The sequence below is a fragment of the Sminthopsis crassicaudata genome, chromosome X (genome assembly GCF_048593235.1).
Source record: "Sminthopsis crassicaudata isolate SCR6 chromosome X, ASM4859323v1, whole genome shotgun sequence".
Classification (NCBI taxonomy): Eukaryota; Metazoa; Chordata; class Mammalia; order Dasyuromorphia; family Dasyuridae; genus Sminthopsis; species Sminthopsis crassicaudata.
The window spans coordinates 37,394,101-37,418,227 of record NC_133623.1 but is presented as its reverse complement, the minus strand read 5'-3'; positions in this window follow the sequence as shown (position 1 = coordinate 37,418,227).

Below are 24,127 nucleotides of genomic sequence, written 5' to 3'. Positions count from 1 at the left end.
ATGTGGTCTAAGGGCTTCTCCAAGAGCCATCTAGGGACCCAGTAAAATGAAATCATTTGATCTCAGGGAAAGAAGGGATGACATACATTTTTGTAACTTTAAAAATGTCTTTAATTTAAAAAACAGTTTCCAAATGGAAGTTATTTTATATTTAGGCAAGATAGATAGGTAATTATATCATTGTTCTAGACCATCTTCTCTTGCCTCTTTATATTCTCTTAAAGACATTCATTATCAGCTCCCATGAGGTTAACTGTAATCTCTTTGCAGTTGAAATTTATATATATATATATATATATATATATATATATATATATATATATATATACATATATACATATATATATATACATATATACATATATATATATATATACAGATATATACACATGTCTCTATGTATGTCTATATTAGGACTGGAGCTATAGGTATATATACATATATATGTAGTCTGTATGTGTGTGTCTATGTGTGTGTATCTATTTCCAGCCCTAATATCTTCTCTGAGCTTTAGTCCCCTATCACCCATTACCTATTAGACATTTTCAATTAGATGTACTGAAGACAAATTAAGCTGCCTAAATATGAACTCATTCTTTTTCTCTTGAGAATCCTCCCCCTTCCAAATTTACCTATTTCTCTTCAAGGCGTCAATATCTTTCAGGGTCCAAGATTCCTAACCCAGTATTGTTTCAGACCCTCATTCTCCTTCCCACTACACATCTAATCAGTAGACACATATTGTCACTTCTACCTAAATAACATGTCTTGCATCTAGCCCATTCTCTCCACTCACATAGCTATCACCTTAGTTCAGGTTCTTACCATCTCTTTCCTAGCTTATTCCAGCAATCTCCTAATTGCTCTCCCTGCCTCAGGTCTCTCCCAATTCTGCTTTATTCTCTCGCTGGACTTATTCTTTCCCATGGACTGTGAGATCCGGCCAAAGTGAACTCTTTGTGCCTCAACTGGAATGCTTCATTTCCCATATCCTTACTTTTGTAAAGACCGGTCTCTGTCCCTCTTTCACCGTATCTCATAAAGCCAATCTCTTCCTTTAAAATGGTGCTAGAGCCCTCCTCTCGGACTGCTTTGTATTTAACTACTTTGTAAATATTTGTATTTATATGTTTATAAAGAGAAATACACAATTATTTATATCTTTAAAATTATGCTGCATATATTTCACATGGATTTGTTTTGCCCATTAGAATATTAGCTTTTTGGATATAGGAATTGTTTCAATCTTTATCAGTATCTAGGAGGTAGCTAATCTTAATAAATGCTTACTGATTTACATATATAAACATATTGGTGTGACTCTCTCTTTGGGAATATATATATATATATATATATATATATATATATATATATATATATATATATATATACATACATACATATATACATATACACATGTATCTGTACATATATATCCAAATATATGCAGAATCATTACAGGTATGTTATACCTCAGATATTGATGTCCTGCAGCACTTAACACATATACACACACACATATAGTATACTATTATCTTGTTTTTCCTGAAATGAAAAAGCAGCAATTAGTGACTGATAGAGTTTGACTTCTTACTATGACTTATACAGTAGGTGCTTAATGAATGATGAATTGGAATTATTATTGAAAGAAATATATGACAGAAAAGAAATTATGACTATCTCAAATGATGACAGTGGATAAAAGTGGATTCCTGACTAAAATGATCCATGGGGTTTGCTACCCACCAGTGATCAATAGCTAGTACAATTTTCATATGAAAAATAAGTTTATTCCTTTATTTGAAAAGTGAAAGCATCTAGAGATTAGTCCTAAGTGGGGCAGCTAGCTGGTGCAGTGGATAGAGCACCAGCCCTGAAGTCAGGAGGACCTGAGTTCAAATTTGGCCTCAGACACTTAATACTTCCTAGCTGTGTGATCCTGGGCAAGTCATTTAACCCCAATTGCTTCAGGGAAAAAAAGATTAGGCCTATGCATCTTCAATTTGAATATTCACAAGGGTATAAGATTTAGTAGATAAAAAAAATCTTCCTTGGAATCAGGAAGTCATGGCTTCAAATCCTGTTCAGGCAATGAAGATTCAAGTTCATTATCAACAACAATAATTCCAATTGTTCAAATATTTATTAAGCACTTAATGTGAACAATATATTGAGCTTGATGCTGGGAGATATCACAAGTGTAGCTATGGCACAGTTCCTTCCCTCATAAACCTTATAGGCTAATAAGGAGCAGAGGGATACCTAGAATGTTTACAGACAATATTATATTATAAATGTTAGTTAGCAAATTAGGCATTTTATGAGATTGTAGGGGGAGAGGGTTTTTTGTTTTGTTTTGTTTTGTTTTGTTTTTTCCCAGCTGAGAGACTCAAGGAAAGCTTCATGAAGGATGTGGTGTTTGAATTTGACTTTAAAGGTATTCAGTCAATTAATCATGCATTCTAAGTATGGTAACAGCATAAGGAAAAGTCCCACAAGTTGCAGAATGCAGGGAATATAGTTGAATTTTTTTTTCCACTGGGGCTGGAAAAGAATAATACAAGATAAGGCTAAAAATATATACATGTTTCCAGATTGTGGAAGGCTTTGGACCTTAAGCAGAGGATTTCACTAATGCTTAGAAGGCAATTAGGAGCTATTGAAGATTTATGAGAAGAGTGAGATAACCATGCTTAGGAAAGAAGAGTTTGATGATGGTACAATGTATGGATTAACACAGTATCTGAGATTTTTGGATTAGAAGACCTCAGAGATCATTAGGTCCACCCTCTTCATGTCCCAATGGAGTAAACTGAGGCACAGAGAGAGGAAGTGAATTGCCTAAAGTCACAAAAGTAGTAAATGGAAAAAAAATTAGAATTTGCACTCAGGTCCTGTCACTACAGATGTAGTCTTTGTGTGACTTCTTGGGACTGAAGTAGGAAAAGAGTAGAGACAATAAGACCTTTGGGGAAAAATGTTTTCAATTTACCCCAATCCTACCGGTAATCATTCAGCTTGTCTTTGAGATCATTCATTTTGATGTTGTTTCACCCACCCATCTTGTTTTTTAATAATGTTTTTTTTAAAGGATTTTTCAAGTTAAATCAGGCCAATCAGAATTTAAATGACTAAACTTCAGTTCTATAGCAAGATCTGCATGGATGTTAAATCGAACTTTAACATCTTTATCTTCCACTACCTTTGGACATTTTCATTTGCTGCCATGGATTGGTCACTTATTTTATCTCTATCCATTTTTTTTCTTATGGCATATAAGTAGTTCAGGTAGGGAAGTGCCTGGCATAACATCAATTTCCTTGGCATTAAGTGCTTTGTATATCCGTGAAATGAAGGCTTATGGTCCCCCAAGACTATCTTTAAGAATTCTTGACTTTGCATGTAATGTTTTGATTATTTCTGAAGCCATTTTCTAGGCCTATAATAGCTCCATGACACTTGTCTGCAGCCACTTTCAAAGTGGGTCTATTGATCTATTTTTTTCCTGAAATACTGGAGCAGCAAGAAGTGGCTGACAAAGAGTTTCAGACCAGTTAGTATGATGGCTCTAGGTTGTGTCTGTGACACCAAAGAATGGGATAAAAATCAGAGAAAGTGCCTTTCCTAGATGTTTTTAAATAGCCAGATGTGTGGCGCTGTATCCCATGAATCCCATGATGATAGATTTTCTTAAAAAACTTTAATTCTGTGATATTCCAAGGGGCTAACATAGTTTAATGGAGAAAGAGAGATGGATTTGGCATTAGAGGGCCTGAGTTCAAATTCTGGCCCTGTTAGTTTCTATTTGTGTAAGCTCAGAAAAGTCATTTGCTTTATGTTATCCTCTGTTTATTCATATCTAAAATCAGGGGATGGTTCTAGATGACTTTCAAGGTCCTTTCCAGTCTAATTTTAATAATTCTATGCTTCTAGCCACTAAACAACTCTAAAGAAGTGGGCAGAACAGTTGGTCCCAGAAAATTATCTTGAATATGACTTGGATGTATTGCTTTTGGTTAAAGGGCAGTTCCTTCCTTTAGGCCTCATCAATTCTTATTCTCACAGTAGTTAGAATTGCTAATGATGGTAGAATTTATTAGTGACTCTGATGGGATTTGTGGCACAGCCCTGAAGCCAGTGTCAAAAGAAAAGGAATATTGCCACTTATTTCCCATGGTCCCCAAAGCAAGTAGAAATGGGGTGGCTCTGGTTTTCTAAATCAGAGATCAGATTCCAGAGTGCTCAAGTCTATCAGAGGTTATTCTTGACACTGAAATTTACTTGAAAGGCTTCCAGTCTGTAAGATTGGCTCTCCAGGGAAGAAAAGAAATTCTTGGTTCTTCAATCGTTTTTTTTTCTCCCCCAAGTAGCTGTGTGGGTGAAGAACTCATATTCCAAACAACAGAGCACCTCATCTCTTTTTTTATATTGCTTCTACAATCTTGGATAAGCACCCAAAATTCTCAAGAGCTGACTTGTCATCTTCGTAAATTATAGCTAAGAAAATGGTAGGACTGGGAGGGACCTTCGGGTCATCTAGTTGGGTTTAATTCTGCATTGCCCAGGGTAGTGCTATATTCTGAATATAGAGGATTAAACAGATGCAGTGTCTGCTTTAATAACTTGGAATAAACAAAAAATCTGAAGAGAAACTTTTAAAACACTCTTCCCTAGAATCATTGAATAAAAGAATTGGAAGGAACTTCAGAGTTCATCTGATCCAGTCTCCTGTGGGACTAGTAAGTCTTGGCTTAAAAGGCCTTTTCAGTTTGGGCTGGATTCCTGTCACTGGGTAATCATTTGCCAGAGATGAGATTCCTACTTTGGACAGGAACTTGATTATGTGACCTTGAAGGTCCTTCATAAATTTGAATTTTTGTGAATTGCCTGAATGAGCCAGTAGAGATTTTGTTGTTGTTGTTCAGCCTTCATTTTTGAAGAAGGCTGGTGACATCATGGAGTGATGCTTGGGGTGACACAGGAGAAACCTAGCTGGACCTCTTGAGCTCCCACCCTGTTGACTCATGCTGCTTCTATTTAATTTGTTCTTCAGGGTTCTTTGATCTAAGTAAGGTGGATAATTCCTCCAGTGGTATAGATCCAAAGCTACTGAATGCCCTCTTAGAGGTGCAGACGTAGTTCATATTCTCCCCTAAATCCCTCACCCAATATGCTACTCTTTTTTAAAATTCAAGGATTTTTAACATGGGATCTGTCTACTTGTGTTTTTTTTTTCTTTTAATATTTTAATAAAAATTCATTGCAGAAATGTCTTGACATGTAATTGTGAAAAAATATTATTTACTCTATGGGATTTTTTTTTCTATTTCACTAATTTTTTTAATGAGTTATTTTCTTTTTCTAATTCACAAATCCTACTTTCCTGTGATTTCTTTACCTTTTCCAATTCACAAATTGTTTCCCTGCACTTCCTGGGAATTCTTTACCTTTTCCAATTCACCTTTCTGGAAGCTGTTACTCTCTTGCATAGCTTCTTTTTCCTTTCCCCATTTTTCTTCTAACTCTCTTTTGGGATTTTTAGCAGTCTTTTCTAGGAGAGCGTTATTTGGGGTATTGTCTGGAGGCTGTGTACTATTAGTCTCCTGAGGTTGAGAACCTCTTCTCTTTCTGTATAGAAGCTATTGATGTCCTTTTGATTTTAAAAAGTCTGTAGGGTCTGCCTTCAGGGCAAGGAGGAGGTTACCAGCTTCCTCTGCAAAGCATAGGTGCCAACCGGTTACAAAGAGCTGTGAAGTACTGGAGTGCTCTGGGAAAGAATTCCCCAAAGGAAGTGGTTTAGACTGCAGAGCTGGGGAAGTGCCTGTGAAGAACCCCTGCGGTGCGGATTAGCGACTTCTCTGGGGCTAGAGACTGGGCAGTGAAAGTGTCACTGCCCCAGCCAAACCCTGCTGTGGGTATTAGCAGCTGACCAGTGAATAAGTGGCTCTGCCCCCGAAGCACAATAGAGCTGCAGTGGAAATTCTATTGCCCCAGGCCGAACCCCCCACTGTGCAGATTAGAGGGTGCCCCAGGCTGTGCCCTCCTGCCATGCAGATTTGTAATTGCCCCAAGGAAAAGCCCCATACTGCAGAATGTGGCTGCACAACTCTGTTGTGGTCTGTGCTGAGTCACTTCCAGTTTTGGGTGGGTATAGCCAGGTCCTGTTAGGTTCTGGCACTTTTTAGAGTACCTTCTGTCTCTGGCCCTACTTTCTCTGCTGGTCTGCTGCTTTACAATGAAGGCAGAACAATCAGCCTATGCCAGAGTCATCTCTGTATTTTTTCTAACCACTGAGGCAACCCCTCTGGGCCCTTGTCTGCTGCAGACATTAGCCTCTCCCACCTCCCTGTTTGCGCTGATCTGCTCTGGCCCCTCAGGACAAATCTTTTCTGACAAACTTCCAGATCATCTTGGGCAGGTGAGTTGTATTTCTAGACTTAGTGAATTTTGCCAGTCAAGTGCTATTTTTGAGACTGAATTTAATAATTGGTCGTGAGGGTATGAGAGGAGCTTAGAAAGTCGCCTGTGCCTTCTCTGCCATCTTGGCTCTGCCTCCCAACCAAATATTATTTAAAAATATTTTGATGACCGCATTTCAACCTGATTGGTTTGCACTGTCTTCTTGTATATTTTATTTTATGCACTTAAAAACATGATACTGAGATGTAGTCCATAGGTTTCCCCAGCATGCTGGCCAAAGGGCTCCATGGCACATAAAAGGTTAAGAATTCCTTCTTTAAGACTCAACATTTTGCAGGACAGCACTTCAGCTGTCCATCTCTTCAACCCTCTGTTCTTGTGTCATAAGCAGCCCACCTCCTTTTCGGATGGCATATTTCCTGGGTGATATCTTTGATAATGCTGCAGAGTGCTTAGGAGAATCTCCATTATCATTAGGGTCACTTCCAGTTGTGATTCTTCAGAAATTATGCTGTTCCCTACACCACAGCCTGATGGTGTCACTGAGAATATTGGTGTTAAAAAAAAAAAGAAAAGATATTTTTTCCTGTCAGACAGTAATTTGGCCTCACTGATAATGCTACAGAATTTTTTTCCCATTTTTTAATGAATTCTTTTTTTAAAAATAGTTTTTATTTACGAGATATATGCATGGGTAATTTTACAGCATTGGCAATTGCCAAACCTTTTGTTTCAATTTTTCCCCTCCTTCCCCTCCTGCCCCCCAGATGGCAGGTTGACCAATACATGTTAAATATGTTAAAGTATAAATTAATTACAATATATGTATACTTGTCCAAACAGTTGTTTTGCTGAACAAAAAGAATAGCACTTTGAGATAATGTACAATTAACCTGTGAAGGAAATAAAAAATACAGGTGGACAAAAATAGAGGGATTGAGAATTCTATGTAGCGGTTCATAGTCATCTCCCAGAGTTCTTTAGCTGGTTCAGTTCATTACTGTTCAATTGGAACTGATTTGGTTCATCTCATTGTTGAAGAGGGCCACATCCATCCAATTGATCTTCATATAGTATTGTTGTTGAAGTATATAATCTCCTGATCCTGCTTATTTCCCTCAGCATCAGTTCATATAAGTCTCTCCAGGCCTTTCTGAAATCATCTTATTAGTCATTTCTTACAAAACAATAATATTCCATAATATTCATATACCATAACTTATTCAGCCATTCTCCAATTGATGGGCATCCACATAGTTTCCACAAGAGGGCTGCCACAAACATTCCTGCACATACAGGTCCCTTTCCCTTCTTTAAGATCTCTTTGGGATATAAGCCCAGTAGTAACACTGCTGGATCAAAGGGTATGCACAGTTTGATAACTTTTTGAGTATATGTCCAAATTGCTCTCCAGAATGGCTGGATGTATTCACAATTCCACCATCAGTGTATCGGTGTCCCAATTTTCCCACATCCCCTCCAACATTCCACATTATCTTTCTCTGTCATTCTAGCCAATCTGACAAGTGTGTAGTGATATCTCAGAGTTGTCTTAATTTGCATTTCTCTGATTAATAATGACTTGGAGCATCTTTTCATATGGCTAGAAATAGTTTCAATTTCTTCATCTGAGAATTGTCTGTTCATATCCTTTGACCATTTATCAATTAGAGAATGGCTTGATTTCTTATAAATTAGAGTCAATTCTCTATATGTTTTGGAAATGAGACCTTTAATGGAACCTTTGACTGTAAAAATGTTTTCCCAGTTTACTGCTTCCCTTCTAATTTTATCTGCATTAGTTTTGTTTGTACAAAAAACTTTTCAATTTGATATAATTAAAGTTTTGTATTTTGTGATCAGTAATGATCTCTAGTTCTTCTTTGGACATAAATTCATTCCTCTTCCACAGGTCTATGTTCCTCTAATTTATTTATAATCTTATTCTTTATGCCTAGGTAATGAACCCATTTTGACCTGATTTTGGTGTATGGTGTTAAGTGTGGGTCAATGCCTAGTTTCTGCCATATTAATTTCCAATTTTCCTAACAATTTTTGTCAAACATTGAGTTCTTATCCCAAAAGCTGTGGTCCTTGAGTTGACAAACTCTAGATTATTAAAGTTATTGATTATTTTGTCCTTTGGACCTAACCTATTCTATTGATCAATTACTCTATTTCTTAGCCAATACCAAATGGTTTTGGTAACTGCTGAGTTATAATATGATTTTAGATCTGGTACAGCTTGCCCACATTTATTAGTTTTTTTTTTCATTAATTCCCTTGAAATTCTTGACCTTTTGTTTTTTCCATATGAACTTTATTGTTATTTTTTCTAGGTCATTAAAATAGTTTTTTGGGAGTCTGATTGGTATAGCGCTAAATAAATAGATTAGGTAGTATTGGCATCTTTATTATATTTGCTTGCCCTATGCAAGAGCATTTAATATTTTTCCAATTGGTTAGATCAGACTTAATTTGTGTGGAAAGTGTTTTGTAGTTTTGCTCATATAGTTTCTGATTTTCCCTAAGCAGATCGATTCCTAATTATTTTATATTATCAGTAGTTACTTTAAATGGAATTTCTCTTTGTAACTCTAACTATTGATTTTGTTAGTGATATATAAGGATGCTGATGATTTGTGTGGGTTTATGTTGTATCCTCCAACTTTTCTAAAGGTGTAGATTATTTCTAATAGCTTTTTAGTAGAATCTTTGGGGGTTCTCTAAGTATACCATCATATCATCAGCAAAGAGTGATAATTTGGTTTCCTCGTTATCTACTCTAATTCCTTTGATCTCTTTCTCAACTCTTATTGCCAAAGCTAGCATTTCTAAGACAATATTGAATAGTAATGGTGATAGTGGGCAACCTTATACCACTCCTAATCTTATTGGGAATGGTTACAATTTATCCCCATTACATATGATGCTTACTGATGGTTTTAAGTAGATGCTACTGATTATTTTAAGGAAAAGTCCATTTATTCCTATACTCTCAAGTGTTTTTTAATAGGAATGGATGTTAGATTTTATCAAATGCTTTTTCTGCATCTATTGAGATGATCATATGGTTTTTGTTAATTTGGTCATTGATATGGCCAATTATACTGATAGTTTTCCTAATATTGAACCAGCCCTGCATTCCTGGTATAAATCCTGTTTGATCATGGTGTATTATCCTGGGGATGATTTTCTGTAGTGTTTTTGTTAATATCTCATGTAAGATTTTAGCATCAATATTCATTAGGGAGATTGGTCTGTAGTTTTCTTTTTCCATTTTCAATCTACCTGGTTTGGGTGTCAGTACCATGTCTGCGTCATAAAAGGAGTTTGGTAGGACTCCTTCATTCCCTATTTTTTCAAATAGTTTATATAGCATTGGGGCTAATTGTTCTTTGAATGTTTCATAGAATTCGCATGTAAATCCATCTGGTCCTGGGGATTTTTTCTTAGGGAGTTGATTAATAGCTTGTTCTATTTCTTTTTCTGAAATGGGACTGTTTAAGAAATTTACTTCCTCCTCTGTTAATCTGGGAAGCTTATATTTTTGGAGGTAGTCATCCATTTCACTTAGGTTATCAAATTTATTGGCATAAAGTTGGGCAAAGTAGCTCCTTATTATTTCTCTAATTTCCTCTGCATTGGTGGAAAGTTCCCCCTTTTCATTTTTAAGACTAACCATTTGATTTTCCTCTCTCCTTTTTCTAATCAGATTTACCAAAGGTTTATTTATTTTATTGGTTTTTTTCATAAAACCAACTCTTAGTTTTATTGATTAGTCCAATAGATTTTTAATTTCAATATTATTAATTTCTCTTTTTAATTTTAGAATTTCAAGTTTAGTATATGATTGGGGTTTTTTAATTTGGTCTTTTTCTAGCTTTTTCAGTTGTAAGCCCAATTCATTGATCTTCTCTTTCTCTATTTTATTCAAGTAAGCCTCTAAAATATGAAATTTCCCCTTATTACCATTTTAGCTGCATCCCACAAATTTTGGTATGATGTCTCATCGTTGTCATTATCTTGAGTGAAATTATTAATCGTGTCTATAATTTGCTGTTTCACCCAATGATTCTTTAAGATGAGATTATTTAGTTTCCAATTACTTTTTGGTATATTTGCTCTTAACTTTTTGTTGAATATAGTTTTTATTGAATTGTGATCTGAAAAGAAAGCTTTTACTATTTCTGCCTTCCTGCATTTAATTTTGAGATCTTTATATCCTAATATATGGTCAGTTTTTGTCTAGGTTCCATGAACTGCTGAGAAGAAAGTATACTCCTTTCTGTTACCATTCAGTTTTCTCCAAACATCTATCATACCTAATTTTCTAATATTCTATTTATCTCTTTAATTTCTTTCTTATTTGTTTTGTGGTTTGATTTATCTAATTCTGAGAGTGCAAGGTTGAGATCTCCCACTATTATAGTTTTGCTGTCTCTTCTTGCAACTCTCTTAGCTTCTCCTTTAGGAAGTTAGATGCTATACTACTTGGTGCATATATGTTTAGTATGGATATTGCTTCATTGTCTATGCTACCCTTTAGCAGGATATAGTTTCCTTCTTTATCTCTTTTAATTAGATCAATTTCTGCTTTTGCTTGATCAGATAAGGATGGCTACCCATGCTTTTCTGACTTCACCTGAAGCATAATAGATTCTGCTCCAGCCTTTTACCTTTACTCTGTATGTATCTCCTTGCTTTAATTGTGTTTCCTGTAAACAACATATTGTAGGGTTCTGACTTTTGATCCAGTCAGCTATCTGCCTCCGCTTAATGGGAGAGTTCATTCCATTCACATTTACAGTTAAAATTACTAATTCTGTATTTCCTGACAGGATGGGGCGACCCACAGGAGATGAGATGACATTATCAGGTGGAGGCACCCTGGACATGGGGAAAAGCATCTTGATAAGAGGGTATCTGACATTCTAATAGCTTGGAATGGGGAAGAGGCATTCTGATATTCCAAAACATAAGATCTTTGGGAGGGGAGGTTTTGAAAGACTGAGAAGCAGGGAAACTGAGGTGGGACTAGATCAGGATAATTAGGGAAACTGAGAACTGTGGCATAACAGTCACAGTCTGAACAAAAGATGGTTTTTCATCCTTTCACAACAACAATATGGATTTCGTTGTTTGTTTGGTATACCTGTCTTAAGCCTCTGAGGACTTGCAAGAATAGAAAGTTAGGTGTTTGGAGCTTTGCAGTCCCATGGTCCATTCCATACACTTCTACCTGTAGCTTCCTTCTCTTGTTGCATACTCTTATTTTTCCTCATGTTTAGATATGATACCTATCGGGCCTATTTGTCTGACTTCATGTTTTAATAACAGCAATTGTAGCCTCCATCTCAGAAAGATTTGGCTATATTTACCTTTTCTTCTGAACTTTTTTTTAACTTTAAAACTGTGTTCTTCTGTAAATCGTGAAAGTTATTTTCTGAAGCATGTGGTTAAATTGGCTTGGTGAGCAAAACAAGTCCCTGGAAATGGTTGAAACTGTACATCTTGCCTGCTCTGTAACAGAAGGCACTATTACTGGTATTTTATTATTGTTTGAATTCTGCTACTTCTGTGCACTTTCCTGATGAAATAGCCCAACCCTGAGCACATTTCCTTGATGGGGAGGCTCATTTACATTTTACTTGATTTTATTCAGTGAATGAACAGCTGTGCAAGGTGACACCATTTCAGCATCGATGGTGCAAAAAAGCAAGTGCTGTCATCACTCGTCCAGCTTAGGCCCAGATCTATGTACATAATCTGAGTTTTCTTGGGTTTTTCTTTTTAGAGAGAAAATAGAGAGCAGAGCTGTGTTGCTGGCCACATGATCAGTGCCTATGTCATTCTGGAAAAATCAAATGATCACAAAGGAAAAGGAATGGACTACTATCAAATGATCTATGTCTAGGTCCATAGATTTTGAGCCAGATAACATTTCATAGGCCATAGGATCTGGAATCTATCTCTGGAAGGGACCTCAGAGATCACCTAATCCAAGAGTCCTTACCTAGGGGTTCACACACTCCTCTACCCCCATCAGTGGATAGATTTCAAGGGGTTCATGAATGTGGATGGGAAAGAAATACCTCTTCATTATTACTAACTTTTATGCTTTTATAAACATTCTTCTGAGAAGGGGTCCATAAGATTCTATAAACACTCAAAGGGGTCCATAACACAAGAAAAAGTTCAGAAGCTTTTATTTTACCCATGAGGAAAGAAAGTGTTGTAGAGGTAAAATGACTCATCCAGGGCCACTGAGGTAGGATTTGAATCCTGATCTTCCTGCCACCAAGTCCAAGACTCAATCCACTATACCAAGGTTACAATTCTAGCATTACCTAATTATCTTAATTCTGCTCCTCCATGCCACCCTGTCATATGCAGCTGGGTTTTTGGACTTTTTGCATCACATCGGAGGCATACAAAGCCAAGTTGAATCACTCATTAATTTTATTTCTTTTTTTTATTTTAAGTTTATTGGAATTTCACTTATCCTTGTAAAAATATACACCAAAATGCAGCCAGGAAGTAGAGAGCCAAATACCAAAGTGATCAGCATTGCAGATGCATTCAGACCCAGAGAGAAAATGTCCTTGAGCCAGAACCAAAGACTAGCATGTCAATAAGCGCTCTGAGAAGCCACGGCTCAAAGGCTAAGGAATCCTAGTTGATTTTCCCAAAGTGAACAAGAGAATCATAAATTCATATGCTTATCCATGTACAGCTGAAACAGAATTTGGATGTTATCAAGTTCAATTCCTTTATTTTTCAGATGTAGAAACGGAGGAACAGATAAGTCGAGTCACTTATGTGTCACACAGTTGGCCAGTGTCTGAGGAAAGATTTGAATCCAATTCCTATGGATTCCAATTTCATTTTCCATATTCAATATGTTAAAAAAATCTTTCAGATTTATAGTCAAATACCTAAGCATTGAAACAAGGGAAAAAGGGAAATATGTATTCTCAGAAATGTTGACATTGTTGACTTGACAAGTTTGCTCTAATCCTTCTGCTGGTCAATACAGTGAAGAAACGTTTTATGGAAAGCTTAGTGCAGTGGACTCAGGAACAACTCAAAAGCTAAAGAGCAGACATAATAGAGGCAATGTGGTCCAGTAGAAAGAGTCCTGAATTGGGACTGGAAGATATGGCATCTAGTCTCAGCCTCTAGCATCTTACCAGTTTCCATGGATTCACCTATCATCTCTGTACAGAGCTACATATCCAGGCCTCACCTTTCATGTGATCACCAGAGCGACATTTTAACTGCCTCCTGAGCATTTTGGGCATGTCCCAAAGACATCTAGACTCATCATATCCAAAACAGAGCTTGCTATCTTTCTGCCTCAGCCAGCTCTTCCTGCTTACTTATCTGTTTCTTTTTGAAGAGAACATTCCCATCTTTCCAGGCCAAGCTCAAAAAGTTGGCATTTTCTTTAACTCTAGCTCCCTCTCCCCTCCACATGCAATCAACTACCAAATCTTGGCAGTTTTACCTTCACAATAACTCTCAGGGGGCCTCTTTTGACTCCTTATGGGAAAATCATGTTAGCTCTTCCTTCTTTTAGGGAAATGGCATTCTAATAGGCCACCTTATATCTAATCTCTTCTCTGACAAATCCATCATCAATTATCAGTGGTGTCAAACTCAAATAGAAATGGGGAGCCACTAAACCATGCACAAGAATTCTTGTTGGCTGCATATTGACTTGGAAAAGCACATATGAACATTATATCTATTCTATTCTCTTTTTATTTATTTTGTTAAATATTTCCCAATTAAATTTGAATATGCTTTGGGCCCATTGGGAGTGATGCTGCTGCAATGAAACCATTTTTGACACCTCTTGTCTATATGGTTCCCTAGTTGATATTTTGAAAGCACAGTGTCACTCCTCTGATTAAGAAGCCTCATTGGCTCCCTATTACCTATAAGACACTTAAAGTCTTTAAAAAATTTGGCTGCAACCTGAGTTTCATTACTCTTCTTAATGCTCTTTATGGTCTAACACAAGTAGCTTAATTGCTGTCTTCCATATAGAATATTCCGACTCTGGGATTTTACATAGGCGGTACTTCATCCCTGGGATGATGTCCCTCCTTAATTCTGCATCTTGAAATTTTTAGCTCCCTCTAAGGCTCAGCTCAAAGCCCAACTTCTATAGGAGGATTTTCCTGGTTCTCCAAGTTTGGGTTTTGTCCTCCCAACTATAGGATTATAAATTAGAGATTTAGAATCTTAGGGGGCATTTAATCCAACACTCATTTTATAAAGAAGAAAAGTGAGCTCTAGAGAACTAAAGTAATTTGTTCAAGACCATTTGATGATTTTCCAGATCCCTTACCAAACAAATATTGTATAATTCCAACATGGATTTTTTTTAAGAATCTGGATTGGTTCTTTTTTTCCTCTGGCCTCAGGGCCCACAGAAGTTGTTGTCTAAAAGTCCTCTTTTGCAAACCCAGTGATTTGGTTTGGCACCTGTTTCTTCAAGTTTAGGGTATTTTGGAAGTCATTAACAGCAATGTTGATAATCCAATGAGGTTCTTTCTATTAAAGTTTGACAATGACCTCACTGAAGGCAGTGTTCGTGGCATCTGGCGTCTGCCAGTCATGTCAAGATGGTCCCACTAACATGCTGTCCAAAAGGCAGAAGCCTTGTATGATTTTTCCAATGGTTAGGATTGAATTTGTGTTTCTCCATTTGTTTTTTGACCCCATGGCCATATTCATATCTATTCATAGCTGTACCTATTTCAGTTTGAAGGCTGCTAGCCAACCATTATGTAATAATAGAAAGAGGTGAAATGGATCCAGGGTTACCACACTATCTAGCCCCCAACAGCTCTGTGCTAGGCGGCTTTCTGGTTTCAATTGCATGAAGTAAAAAGTGGGAGGGGGGAGAGCTGAGGATTAGGAGGACAAGAAGGCTGATAAAATGGCTACAGATTAAGAAGTGCTTTGAAAGCTTTGAAATACTATATAGGGATGCATTACGATTCCTGGCAGCAGCAAGAATAAGTGTCCATTGAGGACCAGCATGTTATGCTGGGTGGTTAATACTGTGGCAAGAACCAAAACTTGAATATGATCTTGGTCTACGTTGAGATAATTTCCAAAGCAAGGGAGGTGATGGTTGTGATGTTCTTTACACTTGCCAGACCTCATATGAGTATTATGTTCAGGTGTGAATATCATAGATTAACATAGATTTTGATCAGAAGTAAGACAACTGAGCACCTATCATACAATGATTTGTATGAAGGAACTAAAGATGTTCAATTTGGAGAAGGCTGAGAATGTGTCCACAGGTAATTATGTCTGAATATTTGAAGAGCTATGGCCATGGAAGGGTGTCTTGTGGTGACATTATTTTTTTTTTGTTTGATCCCAAGGGAACAGAATTAGGGAAATGGACTGCCTAGGGAGGAAGTAGGATAAAGATAGGATGATTGTTTCCTAGGGATTTGGTAGTGGAAATTTCAGTTCAGGTGAAAAATCTTTGTTGAATGGCACTGTTTGGAACTGTGATGTCCCTGCCACTTGAGATTCTGGGTTTCTGTGGTCCCCAAGGGCTTCATGGCCCAGCCAAGATTTGGACTGAAAGATAGGAATTAGTCATGCCACTGGGGGAGGGAGGAGAAGGAAGCAGTCTAGAAGACATTTTTGTTTTCTCTCTATGGCAATTTGGATCCTTGCTGGGTGGCTAAGGAGACCATGTCTGCTTTTGTAACAGGAGATGTTCTCAGGGTGACCCTGCCCTCTTCAAAGAAGGGCCTAGGGCTTCACTGCAGACTTAATGGAAAGCTGCCACGATCAATTGCTGCTGACAGTGCAGAAGCCCAGCCCCTGGCCAAGTGTGGGCTCATGCTCCTCCTAGCTTTGGAAGCTGCCCAGGACAGCAGGGAGAGTCGGAGGCAGGGTTTTCCTTGGGGTTTTCAAGCCTGCTGCAAGCAGAGCCAATCTTCCCCTTAAGCCAAGTCTGTGGCACTCAGTGTGGGGTCATTTCAGAAGCCCAGCAAGCTTTTCTCGTTCATTTCTAAGCAGTATAGCTTCCATCTGGCCCAAGGAGAGTGGCACTTCGACAAATGTCAACACTTCTTGGAGAGGCAGCAATCAAGCCTGGCCCATCATCTGTATTGGGATTAATAGCCATGGAGGCTGTATGGCAGTATTGGTGGTCCTGAGTCACACAGGCCTGAGTTCAAATTCAGCTACAGCTATTTCCTAGTTAGTCATGTCACCTTTCTGAGTCTCAGTTTCCTCATTTGTAACATGAGAGGCTCTTGGGCCACAAATGCCAGGATCCTTTAAAGGCTGGCCCTTAACAATTCACTGAACCCTCCTCGGCTTCGGCACATTTCTTAGGATCAAGCTAAAGCCCAGATGGCTTCAAATATATATTTATACATGTGTATATACATCTTTCTTTCTCCTCCTTCCTTTCTTCCCTCCTTTCTTCTTTTCTTTCTTCTTTCTTTCCCTCTTTCTTTCCTCCCTCCTTCCCTCCTCCCTTTCTTCCCTCCTCCTTCCCTCTCTCCCTTCCTTCATTCCTTCCCTCCAACCCATCCTTTCTTCCTTTCTATTTGTCTCTGTCTCTTTCTCCTCAATCAAGCACCCACCATAATGGATAGAACCCTGGGCCTAATTCAAATTCAGCCTCACCTACTTACTAGCCCTATAATCCTGGCCAAATCATGTGATTTCTCTTTGCCTCAGTTTCCTCAACTGTCAGTGTGGATCATAACACCACCCGCCTTTCAGGATTGTTGTGATGAGCAAAAGAGAGATGTTTGTAAAGCACTTGGCTTAGGCACTTTATAAGTGCTTACTATCTTCCCTTTTCCTACTGGAAAACAGTAGTTGCTTAATTTCTGGCAGTTGAATTGAATTGAACTCATCCATTTATCCAAGGAACTGAAACTAGGAGGAATTAACTGACTAATCCAAAGTTGCCTATGTAGTAAATTTCTGAGGCAAGATTATAAGCATGGATTTTCTAGGTTCCAAATATATCATTCTATCCCCTTTCCCAACCTTACATGAAGAAATAAAATGATGCAGGAAGTGGACAGCTAGGTGATGCAGTGGATAGAGCATTGGCCTTAGTAGGACCTGAGTTCAAATCCAGCCTCAGACATTTAATCCTTACTAGCTATGTGACCCTAGGCAAGTCATTTAACTCCAAATGCCTCTCAGAAGAAACACTGCAGAAAGGTTTTCCAATAGGCTAACTTTGTGGTTCCTCATTGAATGCATATCTTAGCATTTTGATGGGTTTTCTTTTTTTGTTAGTTTGTATTCTGTTGTGAAGAAAGAACACTACTCACAAACTGACCCAGTGGCGTAGCAATAGGATGGCAAATGCCTGGGATTCCATTGGAGAACTTGGCTTTGAGTGGATATTTTTATATAGCCTGGGAGACTGTGACAAAAAAACAAACACACACACACACACAAAAAAAAACTCAGCTTCTGTATCCTTTTTCATATTTTCTGCTTATGGGGAGATCATGACATATAGATAGCAAAGTCCCTACAAACACACCAGAAGCCCCCCCCCCCCCCCCGCTCCTCCCAAAGGGGCTCTCAAAGACTGTACAATATAAATGACAAGATCAATAAAAAAGTTTGAACTCTGAGTAACTCAAAAGTCAGTAATGATTCCCGATAAGATAATGAAAAATCCTCCTCTATGCAGAGGTGGGAAGACAGCACAAAGCTCCATACATTGCCAGACCTGGTGACCATAGGGAATATTTTTTGCTTAATTATATCTTACTGTTGTTGCTACAAAGGAAGGTTCAGTTTTGAAGAAAGGGAAGAGAAAGGGTCAATATTTTTGGAAATACATGTGATTTTTTTTTAAATCAAAAGACAGCAATAAAAACAATTTAATTTTTTTTTAAAGGTACTGTTTGTTTTGGTAGATAAACAATACTCTTTGCTTTTGGTTTTTTCCCATGTTTTCAGGGAACATATTTGCATACATATAGATATAACATTGCTCAAGTGGAAGTATGCAAGTATTAATAATTGATATCGCTGTAGTGATTTACACAGTCATTTCGTATCCCTTTTCTCATTCATTCTTCATCGCCACCCTGGAATAAGATAACGTCAATGTCATCATTCCCTTCATACAGATGTGCATATCAAAACTTGAGGAGGCTGAGGTTACACAGCTAGTAAGCTAGGGTTTGAAGCACAGTCCTGGCTTGGATTCTGACTATATGGAGATCTTTGTTTTCTATAATCAGTACCTCCCTCCCAAGTCAGATGGGAAATGAGTGATTGCAAATAGAACAGTATCCTGAACTAAGGAATTCTTTTACTTGTCCCTTAATGTCTCAGTTTTGAAAAGCCATGTTTGCTTATAGGCATATATCCGGTAGTGGCTTTATACACCAGGGCCGTACTCTCCTTTTCAGCAGGCAGCCCTATGGACATTTGGACCAGATAGCGAGCATAGAAGATATAGTCACGTATTTGTAAGATAGGTGGGTGAAAGGGGCACACATGTTGAGCATGCACACCAGAAAGCAATTACAGGACTGGTGCCAGGCTGCCCGATTTGCATAACTTTGCATGGGTTGTGCAGAAGGATGTGCTCCTACATTTAATCTTAATTATATTATTTGGCTGTCTCTAAAATGAATGAGATCTTGTGTTGTGAAGAGACAGAGGTGAATAAGGATAGAGAAATGGAGGTCTATTTTGGTATCTGGTCATCCCTTTTTCTTCACATCTGTCTGGTTAAGGAGAAGCCTGCAGTCTCAAACTCTGAGTATAGAACATCCTGATACCTCCCTGGTGCACTCATATGTAAATGAGTATGCAAATGACCCAACAATAATACAGCCATCAGTGTTCCTATAGAAAATAACTTCCATTTTCTACCACTAGGTTAAAGTAGACGCATAGAGGGCTAACTACAAATGAGCTCTGTAGTGCTTGACCAAGCCCCCTGTAGTAGATCCACAAATTGGAAAGAGAAATAGCTCCTCATTATGTAGATGATTTAAATTTCGCTTTGTTTATCTAGGGAACAGCAAATATCTATGACTCTCTCTCTCCTTCTCTCTCTCTCTCTCTCTCTCTGTCTCTCTCTGTCTCTCTGTCTCTCTGTCTCTCTCTCTCTTTCTCTCTCTCTCTCTCTCTCTCTCTCTCTCTCTCTCTCTCTCTCTCTCTCTCTGAATCTCTGTCTCTCTCTCTGTCTCTCTCTGGCTCTCTCTCCCTCCCCCCCTCTCTGCTGTCTCTCTCTCTGTCTCTTTATCTCTCTCTGTCTCTCTCTCTGTCTCTCTCTGTCTCTCTCCCTCTCTCTCTGTCTCTCTCTCTGTCTCTCTCTGTCTCTCTCTCCCTCCCCCCCTCTCTGCTGTCTCTCTCTCTGTCTCTTTATCTCTCTCTGTCTCTCTCTCTGTCTCTCTCTGTCTCTCTCTCTCTCTCTCTATCTCTGTATCTCTCTCTCCCTACCCCCCTCTCTGCTGTCTCTCTCTCTGTCTCTTTATCTCTCTCTGTCTCTCTCTGTCTCTTTATCTCTCTCTGTCTCTCTCCCTCTCTCTCTGTCTCTCTCTCTGTCTCTCTCTCTGTCTCTCTCTCTCTCTGTCTCTCTCTCTCTGTATCTCTCTCTCTCTTTTTCTCTCTCTCCCTCCCCCCCTCTCTGCTGTCTCTCTCTCTGTCTCTCTCTCTCTCTGTCTCTCTCTGTCTCTTTATCTCTCTCTGTCATCTCTCTGTCTCTGTCTCTGTCTCTCTGTCTCTGTCTTTCTCTCTCTCTCTCTCTCTCTCTCTCTCTCTCTCTCTCTCTCTCTCTCTCTCTCTCTCTCTCTCTCTCTCTCTCTCTCTCTCTCTCATGACTGGCGTGTCCCTATATAGACAGAGCCCAAGTTCATCTGGGGTCTTCAATCTCAGTGACAAAGCAGAAAGATTTAGAATCCTCTTCCCACTGAGAAGGTAGAAAAAGACTGACTTTAGGTGCCCTGGGACAGTGAAGGAAACTGCTGTTAATATACTCCATCTGATGCACTTGCTGCAGGCCTGGAATGGGACAGTGCACAGAGACAGGGCTGGCTGGGCGTCCTCGGTGGAGGCAAACATCCCTATCACGTTTTCCTTGAGCCTTCTGTTGGGGAAAATCAGAAAGAAACAGCAAGGGGAGCAATGGACACTTGCTTCCAGTTTGATGCAACTTTAATGTTTATGATAGACCTGTTCTGTGCTGAAGAGGAGGAGGCTGGAGGGCAGAAAAAGATTCAGCCAGACCCTGTCCTTTGGGGGACCACAGTCTTATGTACTTCTGTTAATTGTATTCGGTATTGTCTCCTTGAGAGTATAAACCTCCAATCTGAAAGGGATCTCAGGAACCTCCAGTTTGACCTTTGCCTTTTACTGAGAAGGAAATCAAAGTTCAGAAAGAATAAGAGATGATGTAGAATTATGGATGAAATGCTGGGCCAGGGAGAAGGGAGAATAGACAGAGAAAAACAGAGAGGGAGGGAGGGAGAGGGAGAAACAGAGAAGGAGGGAGAGGGAAAGAAAGGAAGAGAGAGACTGAGATTCTACACCAGTCCTAGCTCCTGGCTGGTAGTTCCCACCCACCCCCTGGCTTGTAGTTCCCACCCACCCCCTGGCTTGTAGTTCCCACCCACCCCCTGGCTTGTAGTTCCCACCCCCTGGCTTGTAGTTCCCACCCCCTCTAAATCCTCCTGCTGTTGATTTTGGAGATGAAAAACACTTGAAGTAGTAGCTACAAGTAGAACAGAAGAACCTATTTTTTGTTTTTTTGATTTTTGTTTGGTTTTAATTTTTCTTTTAATCTCTCAAATCCTCACAAGAATTTCTGGGAGATAAGCTTTAGGAGCCAGCTGCCTGATTTATCTACACAGAACCCCTTTCTCAATCCCCCAGAAGTCACAGCTTTAATAGTTTGGCCACTCCCTCCACGGCTACTCCAGCAGTCTGCCTTGGTTTCTCTAGTTTTAACTCTTTGCCAGTGTGAAAACTACTTGGAATGACTCGGAAGCTCCTCTAGTTTTTCTCTTCCCTCCTCCAGAACGGGATACTGAGGCCTTTTAAGGAGAAGAGACCCTTTTTGACATGGACCTGAATGAAGGTAAACTAGAAGCTTCTTGAGAGTAGGGGCTGTTAATTGCTTTTTGTCTCCCTACCCCCAGCAGGATGACTTGTAGGCAGTAAGTGCTTAATAGATGCTTGTTAAATTGAATTGACACTTATTCTGTGCCTTATTTTCTCTGAATACGTTGAACATGACTAGCAACAGCTTAATTAATGCTTTCTTAAGAGAGACAGAACCGAAGCAGAGAGAACTGCTATTGCAATTTCAAAAAAAATTCAGTACAAGACCCATGGGACGTAAACTAAGCATTTCTGTTCTACAGTTGGCCAGGCAATTAATGTCCCTGCCCAGCTTATCATTGTTATCATGTCTTCTGTTTGGCTGGGAGTCAGAGAACACCAGGATTTCTTTCCTACTCAAAGCAGGACCCGTTGCCCTATAGATATGAGAGACAATGTTGGGCAGTTGATAGAGCCCTGAACTTGGGCTCCGAAGACATAGGATCATAGCTAACCTTATGACCTCGGGCAAGTAATTTTCCCTCTTTGAGTCTCCTTTACCTTCATGCTGCCACAATTAAGTTCATAGCATTGCATCCTGTAACTGAGGTTTAGGTTTTGGGGTTCCCTTTTCAAGAAACCAAATGATGAAGTTTAGATTTAGGGAACCAAAATGAGATTAGGGTTTCTGGTGGTCAAGGGAGTTCAATGATAAGGTCTAGTGGCAGGTTCGGGGTTCAGGGAACCAAATGGAGAGAATTGGCTTCCCTACACCCCCTTGGGATTCAGCGCAAGAGTAGGGAGTTTTGGGGAACCCCCTTCTGGCAGTGCAGAGATTCTCTGTAAAGGAATTTACAACCCCCAAAACCTAGATTGATAAAAGAAGTTTATTATAAGGATTTGGAAGTAAGGTTAGAGATCCCAACAGAGAGGCATAAAGTCTCTTTAGGGAAATAAGTGAGGATAAAGAGTGGGTAGCGCTGGAAAAGAATATTATTCCAGTGGGCAGAGGCTTCCTTGGCATAGCATGGCATAGAACTTCAGAAAAGAGAGGATTTTAGATCAGCTCTTTTATAATAGGAGTTTCGGCTACAAGCTTGAGCTGAATTTCAATAAAATTGAATGAGTTTCTTTAGTTGAATAGAGTTGGAATTCTTTTGCTCTAAACTGAACCTACCCCACCTAGATAACAGAATGAAGCTGTTTATCTTGTTTCCCTCAGGCGGGGTCCTTCACTGAGGCACAGTCCAAGGAGAATTTGGGGTCCCTTCTTAATACCTTTGTGATTACACTGCGAGAGTTGGGGGTTGGGAGGGGATCACATCTCCTTTCTCTATTTTACTATATGAAGGGGCATTTGCTGGTTTATTACATTGCTAATGAGTTTTTCAGCATTCAAATGTGTTTATATATCATAACCCCAGAACATCTAAAGTAGGGATAAGCATGTTATTCAATATATGAAGCATCAACATAGTATCATGTAATAGAAATGGTGTTGGACATGCAAACTGAAGATTAGCTCTGCTACTTTCTACTTATTTTAACTTGGGCAAACGACTCAGGGGTCAGCTGGGAGCCCCCTTTATCACTTGATCCAATTCCCTCTTTCTCCCTAGTTACATCACTGATATCAGCTAAGGCTTCCTCGTTCCCCTCAGTAATTAGCATATAGCAAATATGGCTTAATTATTCCCTAAACTGTGTGAAGATTCATTTTGAAATTTCCAGAGATTATAGAGTTCAACAGGTGCTTCAATTCCTCATCCCCTGTCTACTAAGAAGGAACCAGAAAATCAAATAACAGAGTATTTAATTTGGGTAGAATAGCAAAGTAAAAAAGGAAGAAGCCAAGGAATAGATATTATCAGCCCTATTACACACAAATAAGCATACTTTCCTACAGATGAATATACCATGGAGAAGTGATTAGGAACTCTTGCCCAAACAAATCGGTAAAGCGTTCAGGTTATGCGGTAAGGGAGCGTTGTCCGTCTTGCATCAGTATTGGAGAATTTCTGCTGTCTTATGTCCTAGGAGGCAATTCTAAGTTACTGCTTTTGGTACTATTTTCCTCTGCTCCTTGACTTGGTCCCTTGCTGATGTTGTTCTATATTTGCTCCTGTCAAGAACTGAAATTTTCCTACTCTGTAGCCATATTCCACATCTCTCCCAACCATCCATTAAAGCTCTACCTGTTATTCCACTGCAGCCACTGAAGCCCCAGGTCTTCTGCTTCCCATAGTCTCTATGGCTTCCACGTGCTCAAGTTCTGCCTATTGCTGCTGGGAAGAGGCAAGTGTCCTCGCTCTTTTAGAATGGGGCCATCCAGATCCACACAATTTCCATTGTTCTGGTTGTTTTGCTGCCTCTGGTGGCCGGTGTAAACAAAAATGCTCAGGGTGATGTAAGACTTCAGATTTACGATTTCAGGAAAAGGTCCTTAGATCTTAATGTTAGCTGACAAAGAGGACAGAGGACCTGAATCAAGCAAATCCCGGATCCAAATGGAGGAATTCTCCTAAACAATCTGAAAAAAAGGATGTAAAGGAATTTCCTTAACAATCTAGTAAGATAATGGCCATAAGATAAAAGCAAGCCACTGTACATAGTGAATGAG